The sequence below is a fragment of the Bos grunniens genome, chromosome 26, assembly GCF_055505025.1.
Source record: "Bos grunniens cultivar Pamir isolate PY7600 chromosome 26, Bosgru_T2T1.0, whole genome shotgun sequence".
Taxonomy (NCBI): Eukaryota; Metazoa; Chordata; class Mammalia; order Artiodactyla; family Bovidae; genus Bos; species Bos grunniens.
The window spans coordinates 19,377,247-19,386,055 of NC_141190.1; the positions used below are offsets into that span (position 1 = coordinate 19,377,247).

The window sequence follows — 8,809 nt, forward strand, 5'->3', positions numbered from 1 at the left end:
TCTAGGCAGAGGGGACCGAAGGGAGGCAAGCCTTTCACTCTGATCCTGACCCTAGCCAAGCACCTCAGATCCAGGGAGCCAGGGGCCTGCTAAGGGCCTTACAGTGATTCATTACCAGACTTAGATTTATACTCAGTTGATGCCAAGGCTGCTGCCATTCTATCCACTCAGTTATACTGCTGATCCAGCCCCTGGGACTGTGGTTTCCCAGCTCCCTGGATCCCTGGCCTGAATCCCAGGGTCTCCCTTACAACGGAACCTAAAAATAGAAGCCGCTTCTATAGCATAAGGGAAGAGGCAAAGGACCAGGCAGGACGTGAATAGATAGACATGACCCCTCCAGGGCTCTCTGGGGAACATGGGGATGTAGCCCTGGAGGTGCTGAGTGAAAGAGGGAGCAGAGGCCAGGCCTTCTGGCAGGAGATGCAGTGTCCCTGGTGGCATGTGGGCAGGCCTGGCTTCCTTTCCCTCACCTGCTCATAACCCCCTCCCTTCGCTTCTCCTGGCTCTGAGCCCGGGCCTTGCCCAGTGCTCTATTCTCATCCTCAGGGAGGGCTCGCATAGCCATCAGACCAACATACGGACATCAGGGCGAGCTAAGGAGCCACCAAATGCAAGCCAAGCAGGGGACGAGAGGATGGGGTGGGCAAAGGAGGGTGGGATGAAGACATGGCCCTGGGTGTCTGAAGTCTGACCGACCACCGTCTCAAGCAGCACACAGCTCTTTCTGGATGACGATCTAAGGAGATCACTGCTTTCACCACAGTTCACTGAAAATGCCATACCTAGATAGGCCCATGGACCAGAAGGGATGAACCACAAAGGCCTTGAGTTCTATTGAAAGGTTTCTATTGAGAAGTTCTACAACATGATTCTAGACAAGTTGTCTTCCTGAACCATAGTTTCCTCATGTGTACAATGATAATTTTTTAAATAGTAGGGTTTTGATTTAAAAAAAAAAAGCAACTGAGGTGTAACTCATATATAATAAATCACACAAATCTTGAGTGTACAATGGACGAGTTTTTATATATGCACACACTCATGTAACTATTACCTAGATCAAGACACAGAACATTGCCAGCACTCCACAGGGCTCCCTCCAGCTCCTTCCCAGTCGTTGCCACTCACCCAGGCCCCTCTGCTCCACCAAGGGGAACCACTATTTCTGATTTCTGTCATCATAGGTTGCCTGCTTAAGTCACTTCAGTCGTGTCCGACTCTGTGGGACCCTATAGGCTGTAGCCCGCCAGGCTCCTCTGTCCATGGGATTCTTCAGGCAAGAATACTGGAGTGGGTTGCCACACCCTCCCCCAGGGATTCTTCCCAACCTAGGGATCGAACCCACAGCTCATGAATCTCCAGCATTGCTGGTGGATTCTTTACTGCTGAGCCACTGTGGGAAGTTCCATCATAGGTTAGGTAGATATATTTTTAAAATTTGCATAAAATCATACAACATGTGCTCTTTGGTGTCTAGATTCTTTCCCTTGTGGAAAGCATCTTGTAAGAATCAAATGAAACAGTCCATATCTAAGTGCCTAGGATGGTACATGGCATCTTGTGAAAAGTGAAAGTGGAAGTTGCTCAGACGTGTCCAACTCTTTGTGACTTAGAATTCCCTGGGCCAGAATACTGGAGTGGATAGCCTTTCCCTTCTCCAGGGGATCTTCCCAACCCAGGGATCGAACCCAGGTCTCCTGTACTGCAGGCAGATTCTTTATCAGCTGAGCCACAAGGGAAGCCCAAGAATACTAGAGTGGGTAGCTTATCCCTTCTTTAGTGGATCTTCCTGATCCAGGAATCAAACTGGGGTCTCCTGCATTGCAGGCAGATTCTTTACCAACAGATATCAAGGACTTCATGAATATCCAAGGAGATGAGATGGTTTGAATCCGAAAGACTTGGCTTGGAAACCAGCTCCATACCTTGCCAGCTTTGTGACATTCTGAGCCTCAGTTTTTCCGTCTGTCAAAAGGGATAATAGTTGCTTCCTCACAGAGTTGTCATAGTCATTAACTGAGGTAGAGAAGGTGTGGAACCTGAACAGTAAGTGCCCAATTAAGGTCCAGTTTGTGCTCCTCCCAGCTGTGGTTCTGAAGCCTGCTCAGAAGCCTGTTCAGACTGTTATAGAGAGTGGGGTTCTTTGCTACGTTCCAGTGGTTTTCAAATCGCATTTCTTGGAGCCTCAGCACTCTGCGGTCATGAATCAGAGGCTGAGGGTAAGGAGGAGGAGAACAGGGCAGGGAGGAAGCTCAGCAGATGGGGTTGGGGTTTTCTACCCCAGGTCAATCAGAGCAGCTCTGCCCTCATCTGTTTGGTAAGTTGGGGGATAGCATTTGCAAACTATGTTCTGCTTCTAAAGAAAGTTTGAAAACCACTATCATCTTCTATAGCCCGGAGCACTGCCCATCGTGCCAGCCAGATGTTGTATACATGGGAGAACAAATGGGAACCTAGCCATGCTAATTGGTTAGACCTTCCCGAAAACCTGTCCAGACAAATGTACTACATCTCAGTTCAAAAACACCAAAAGATGCCCCAGAAGTGAACAGAGCAGTTTCATTTTTATTTTGCTCAAGTATAAATTACTTTCAAGGGATATCTACATACCTATTTATTTTATGAGCTGTGATATAAGAATCAAGTCAAATTTTAAAAGAAAAGCCTTTAAGATGCTATCACTTTAATATGGCAGCTATGAAATTCATTTAAGAACATAGTGAGTATCTGCTGTTTTCATCTGACAAGAAAGCATTTACTCCTCTTCTGGTACCAGAATCTCATTTTTCCCTTGGTGGAACCATTTCTTTACCATTCATGGTTTTTGTGGGATAAATCTGAGTCCAAGAATGCACATATGACCCAGAACTGGTCACTCAGGAGTTCCAGCCCCTTGACCATGGTGATGGTTTAGGGAAGGGTATCACACAAATAGGCCAGTGACAGTCCAGGGCCTTTTGTTGAAACTGATGGGAAAGTGAAGCTCTCTTTTCCACTGGATTTGAAGATTGAGTGGCTGGGGGCCACCAAATTTGGAAGACCTTCTCAAGAATGAAGAGAAAGCACAGGAAAAGGCCTGAGAGATCAAGAAAGATCAAATTCTGAAGATATTATTTCAGTCCCTGGATCCAGCTATGCCTGAAACAAGACCTAACCGTAGATCTTTCAATCACTGAGACAATAAATTATTTCTTCCCCCTCAAGGATTTCTTTCACCTGCCACCAAAAAGTCCTGATTAATATATAAGTAGATCAAAGCTTAATTATGTTAAGTGAATTTCCTTTCAAAGCTGTCACCTTGAGAAGCAACACTTATTCCAAAGTATCTTTTAGAACTTCTCATTGAGACAACCCTTGTATCAATATGACAATAAAGTCATCTTACTTTATATCATTGTGAGAGAGGAGAAAAGTTGTCTGTTTGATCACTTAGTTTGTTCACCAAACTTAATTCTGATTAGTTAGTTAGTTAAGTCGCTCAGTCGTGTCCAACTCTTCGCGACCCCATGGACTGTAGCCCACCAGGCTCCTCCATCCATGGGATTCTCCAGGCAAGAATACTGGAGTGGGTGCCATTTCCTTCTCCAGGGGATCTTCCTGACCCAGGGTTCGAACCCAGGCCTCCCGCATTAGAGGCAGACACTTTAACCTCTGAGCCACCAAATCTACCCTCAGATGAGACTTGCTGACTAGGATGCCAGCTGAAAATGTGTTGGAAGTACATCTTTGAATTGGTGTTTTGCTTTTCAAGGTGAATGGGGGAAGATTAATTTGTGTACATGCATTGTTGTCTGAAATATCAACCTCATTATCTTTGGTCATACCTCAAAATAAGAACAGTGCTTGTTTCCCTGACCTCTCTTCTCTGAGAACCACATGGTTTCCATCTTGCCCTTGTCCTGATGAGAGGACTTACAGTCCCATTCATGCATAAGAAAATGAAGGCGAACTTCAGTTCAGAATGAGGTGAAACCATGGATGTATTAGTATTCAGAACACTAAATGGAATCTCCATGAGGCAGGGCCAGAAGATGAATCTTGGGTTCTGAGCAGGGACAGGTGGGGCTAACAGGAAGCAGGATGATGGATATGGGTGGGGAGGATCAAGCAATGGCAATGACTCATCAGAAACAGGCTGAGGCCAAGTAAGAGCAAGGGAGACACCCAGCAGAGGGTTGAGGATCTGGCTCTGTTGGCATCTCTTCCTCCGGCTGACTGTGGGTTGTGTGTCGCTCCAGGGGCACAGCCGGTGTTCTCTGCGCGGTCCTTGTCAGTGCATGTGACATGAGGGGAGGGCCAGGAGGGACTCCAAGGCTCATGGCTTCCACGCTCTGCCCAGGAAGAGGTGTCTTAACTGGAGGAGAGGTTTACTGCATTCAGGCAATTTAATCCTCCCAAGCAGCTGGGCAGGCCCTGGAGATAATAAAGAAAGAAGGTAACAGAGTGGATCTGCAAAGCCTTTAATACACAGCATTAAAGGGTAATGGGAAAATCGATGGGACTATACAACAGGGTCACCCCAACTGCCAGCAGTGCTGTCATTAATGGGATAGTTGGTGCTCCAGCCACTGCAAGGCTGCTGGGCAAGGCCCAGAACCAGGGCCCTGGCCTGACCTCTTCAGGGCTCAGATGGCTTCCTGGACTCTGGGACTTCCCACTTGGATCAGAACACTGGGGGATGACCTTCTCTCCAATGGGCACACCCTGCTCTCTTCACCCTGGCCAAGTGACTTAATAATAGCTACCATTTATTGATCACTTTCTATGGGCCAAGGCTCGAGGCTAAGAGCTTTCTGAATTGTTGCATTTAATCCTTACAACAACTCTATAAATTAGCTACTATCGCTGTAGTTTCCATTCCATATGTAAGTAAAGTAAGGTCCAGAGAGACACATGTGCCCTTGATCATCTGCTGGGCAGGAAGTGGGGGGATCAGCACAGATCCTAGGATGTGACAGCTAAAAAGGGTCCCACAGGACATCTGGACCGACCCCTCAGGACAGAGAAGTCCAGTGACTTACCCTGATTCACAGAGCTACTCAGCAGAAAATGTGCAATTACAAAGCAGGTGTCCCACCTTTTAGATCCGTGTTCTTTGTCCCCATTATATCATCTGATCATTTCCATCCACAAAGCACACAGTCCACTGGCTTTGGACTTCAGAGTCATTCATTGTAATTAAAGGGATGGTCATTTCGGAATTATTTCCATTCAGGGCAAAGTTCCTAAAGCCCCTCACTGCATTCTCGGGGAGGAGGTGCTCAGAGCAAGGGATCTGGATATTGTTCTTCAACAGCAGTCACATCTGCCTGGGGAGAGAAAAACACGCAGACCTGAAACGACCTTAGACCAGTTCTAAAACGACAGATGAATGTGAGAGTGCGCGATGCCGACTGTGCACACTGAGCATCAGGGAATTAAGAGTAAAAGAGGAGGCTTTGTAGAGGTGAGGAGCTTGGAACCGGATAGTTAAAGGAAGGAAGGTTTGAGATTAGAGAAAACAAGAGGGAGGTCTTGATTGATGGCAGAAACCATAGAGGCAAAGGCCTGGTGGGTGGAAAGAACGTGGTGTAATATGTCGGACCTATAGGAAACAGAAGTCATACTGTTGAAGTCAAGAGATGTGAACTGGAGTGGCAAGGGATTTTAGTCTCAGTGTGGAAAGCAATGCAGAGCCAAGGTAGACGGTTAAGTAAGGTATAATGCAAAATACAGCAATGGGTTTAGGAAGATATGATGCCAGCCATCCAGGAATGTTGGAAGTCTGGAGGGCTGAATTCTAGAGAGGAAGAAACAAAGGCAGTCTTTCCAGACACGGAGTGGTGGTGGGAGTGGGGGCTGGTGTGGAGGCCAGAAAATAATTAAGGGATGAAGGCCAGAGAGGGCTGTGGTGAAGGGGGCACCAGGGTTTGGTGTGAGGGCCAAAGGAAGGAGGGCATCAACTGGAATCCGTGTACAGGCCTGGAGGATGGGGGCAAACTGGGTAGCTTTGGAATTGAGTCCGGGGTGTAGGGTGCAGAAAGGAGAGAGTTATTTGGGATGAGGGCTCTTGGGCCAAGCGCAGGAAGACCTAGGGGAAGGGAAACAACTGGGAAAGTGGGCCTTTGAACCGCTTATGGGAAAAGAAGCTTCCATAAAAGAAACTTCCCAAGTGGAGCTTGTGGAGCTGAGTTTGGGGCCTGAGATAGGGAGACTGTCAGTTTAGGCCTGGCCCCTGCTCTGCTTTGACTGACCTGGAGCCCTGGACCAGTTACATAACAGCAGTGAAGGAAGAAGACCCACCTCAAAGAGTAGGCAGGCTTCCCTGGTGGCTCAGGTGGTAAAGAATCCACCTGCAGTGCTCTAAGAGACCCAGGTTTGATCCTTGGGTCTGGAAGATCCCCTGGAGAAGGGAATGGCACCCACTCCAGTGTTCTTGCCTGCAGAATTCTATGAACAGGGGAATCTGGTTGGTTCATGGGGTTGCAAAGAGTCGGACACAACTGACCGATTAACACTGTCACTGCAGACGTTAGGCTGGGGATTCATGATAGGCTTACCAAGTGCTTGCCTGATCCCTTCCACACTTGCTCAATATATGTGAGTCACTGGGCTTCCCTGGTGGCTCAGTTGGTAAAGAATCCGCCTGCAATGCGGGAGGCCTGGGTTTGACCCCTGTGTTGGGAAGATCCCCTGGAGAAGGGAACGGCTACCCACTCCAGTATTCTGGCCTGGAGAATTCCATGGACTGCATAGTCCAGGGAGTTGTAAAAAGTCGGACAGGACTAAGCTACTTTCACTTCACTGTGAGGATAAGACCAACTTTCACATATCATACGGTTCAAGTTCCCAAACCACAAAATGGCTCAGGGCTTAAATATGGAGATAATGAGAAAAAAGTGGAATTGGAAAAAAAAAAAAAAAAGCTATTGGCTGGGGTTAGCAGGAGAGTCCGAGGTGGCAAGCTGTCAAAGCTCACCCCTGAGTTTCTTGAAGAGTGGCTGACTGCCTCCTGCTTGGGTCTCCCGAGAGGCTAAGGGAAAGAGCAATTCCCTGGCCCTTTGCAGATCTGAGAAGCTGAGGCTCTGGGGCAGGGCAGGAGCTATGTTTTTAATAACCACATACTATTTACTGTTGTGAATCTCCTTGGCAAGATCTCTGGCCTCTGTGACACCAAGGGGACGGGGCGCTCACTTCCCCACAGGCCAGCCCATCCATCTCACTGGAGTGAGGGTCTTGTTCATAAGGTCCTTCCCAGCCTCATGACCCCCTGAGAAAAGTGAGAGGCAAGGGAGAAGAAAGGAGCAGGGAAGAGTGGGAGACGGAGGGAGGTACCTGGGCTGGCGGTGGAGGGCGGGCACCACCGGGGCGAGAAGCGGCCAGCTCTGGCTCCCTCCCCGGTGCAGTCGTGCTGGGTTATTAAAGGGAAGAAGAATGAGCCTCTGTATCTCAGCGGAGCAGGGCAGAACTCATCAGCCGCCGTTATTAAAATCCTCTCCTCCCCAGTGAAAGACACTTATCGCTCTTCATCAGCAACACGCTCTTTTTTTGTAAAGGAAAATCAACTTAACAGGTGGGGACTGTCTTTTCACTCCTCCTGCAAAAGAGTCCAAGGCTGCCTCCTGGCAGCCTCAAAACTGGTGTGGGAGCTCCCAGGGCACCCCCAGCACGGCAGGAGAGGGCTCGGGACCTCTGTGTTCACGAGGAGGATGGCTCCCCTGCTGCAGGGAACACGTGGGTGGCAGTGTCTGCAGCACCTGGAGGCTGTGGCGCCAGGGATGACACTGCTGCAGAGGGGCCCTGGATCCCTAAACCTGGAGGCGCTCTGCTGTGCGGCCTGGGGGCAGGGCGGGATCTGAGCCGCAGCCTCCTGGCTCGAGTCCCTGCCCCTGCTCTCACCTCCCTCCTCCAGTGCCCCATCCCCCTGGGGGCGTCTCTCCTGAGCAGTCACTCCTTTGCTGACAAATGCTCAGCAGTAGCCCACTGCGGCAGGAACTCATCCACGCACTGTAGCCCAGAGCCTGAGCTCCAGAAGGCTCTTTCTAGACTGGCCTCAAATGACCCTCCAGCCCTCTACCCATCTCCCCTGCTGGGCCACAGGCTCTTCCCCCAGCCCATGCTGCTTTTGCTGCTTCCCTGCTTTTGCTCAAGGCAGTTGCTTTGCCTGTAATGCCCTTCTCCTTCTTCTCTACTAGGTGATCTGCTTAATGACCCAGCTCAAATGTCCCCTCCTCTGGGAAGTCCTCCCTGACCTCTCTGGGCAGAACTAATGATTTCCTCCTCCAGATTCCCACTGCAGGCACGCTATTGTTTTAACAATGATCCCACTGTATTCTAGGTGGCTGTAATCCCTTGTTTATATCTGTCTCTCCTTACAGGGAGTTCCCGAACCAAGGAGAGGAGGACTGTATCCTGCTTCTCTTTGTCCCTCCCACGGAACAAGCTGTAATTCTTAATAAAAACATGCATTAGCTGGCATCTACTGATGGCTTATTCAGCACTCTGAAGGTCCTTCATATACACTATTTCATGTGATACTTTGGCTTATTAAACCCATTTCACAGATGAGGAAACTGAGGCTTAGAGATGTAAAGAGACCTGTCCAAGGACACATGACTAGTTTGTGGCAGAACAGGGATTAAAAACCAGGACCGCCTGATCTCAACAAATGTTTGTTGACTGAATGACCCCTCCTTCCCTCTCCCCACCTCTGGTGCCAGTAGCCCCTTAGGTAGACTGGCAGAGGGACCTGTGGTCGTGTCCAGGTCCCAAGTCAGAGACCATCCATCCATCCACTTCCTTATCTCTGTGAGCTCAGGCTTCTCTG

The 8,809-nt window shown here is 49.1% G+C and overlaps 1 long non-coding RNA gene across 2 annotated transcripts; it reads right to left on the reverse strand.

The window, feature by feature from the left end:
* Window positions 1-3,965: 3,965 nt before the first annotated feature.
* LOC147344142 (uncharacterized) lies at window positions 3,966-8,163 on the reverse strand. Of its 2 annotated transcripts, none has more exons than XR_015155654.1 (3): window positions 7,318-8,163; window positions 5,081-5,312; window positions 3,966-4,416 (listed from the first exon to the last, which is right to left on the reverse strand). It is a non-coding gene; the product is annotated as an uncharacterized LOC147344142 (long non-coding RNA). The 2 variants fall into 2 exon arrangements; XR_015155655.1 differs by having other exon boundaries at window positions 5,025-5,312; window positions 7,318-7,872.
* Between the last annotated feature and the right edge of the window lie 646 nt (window positions 8,164-8,809).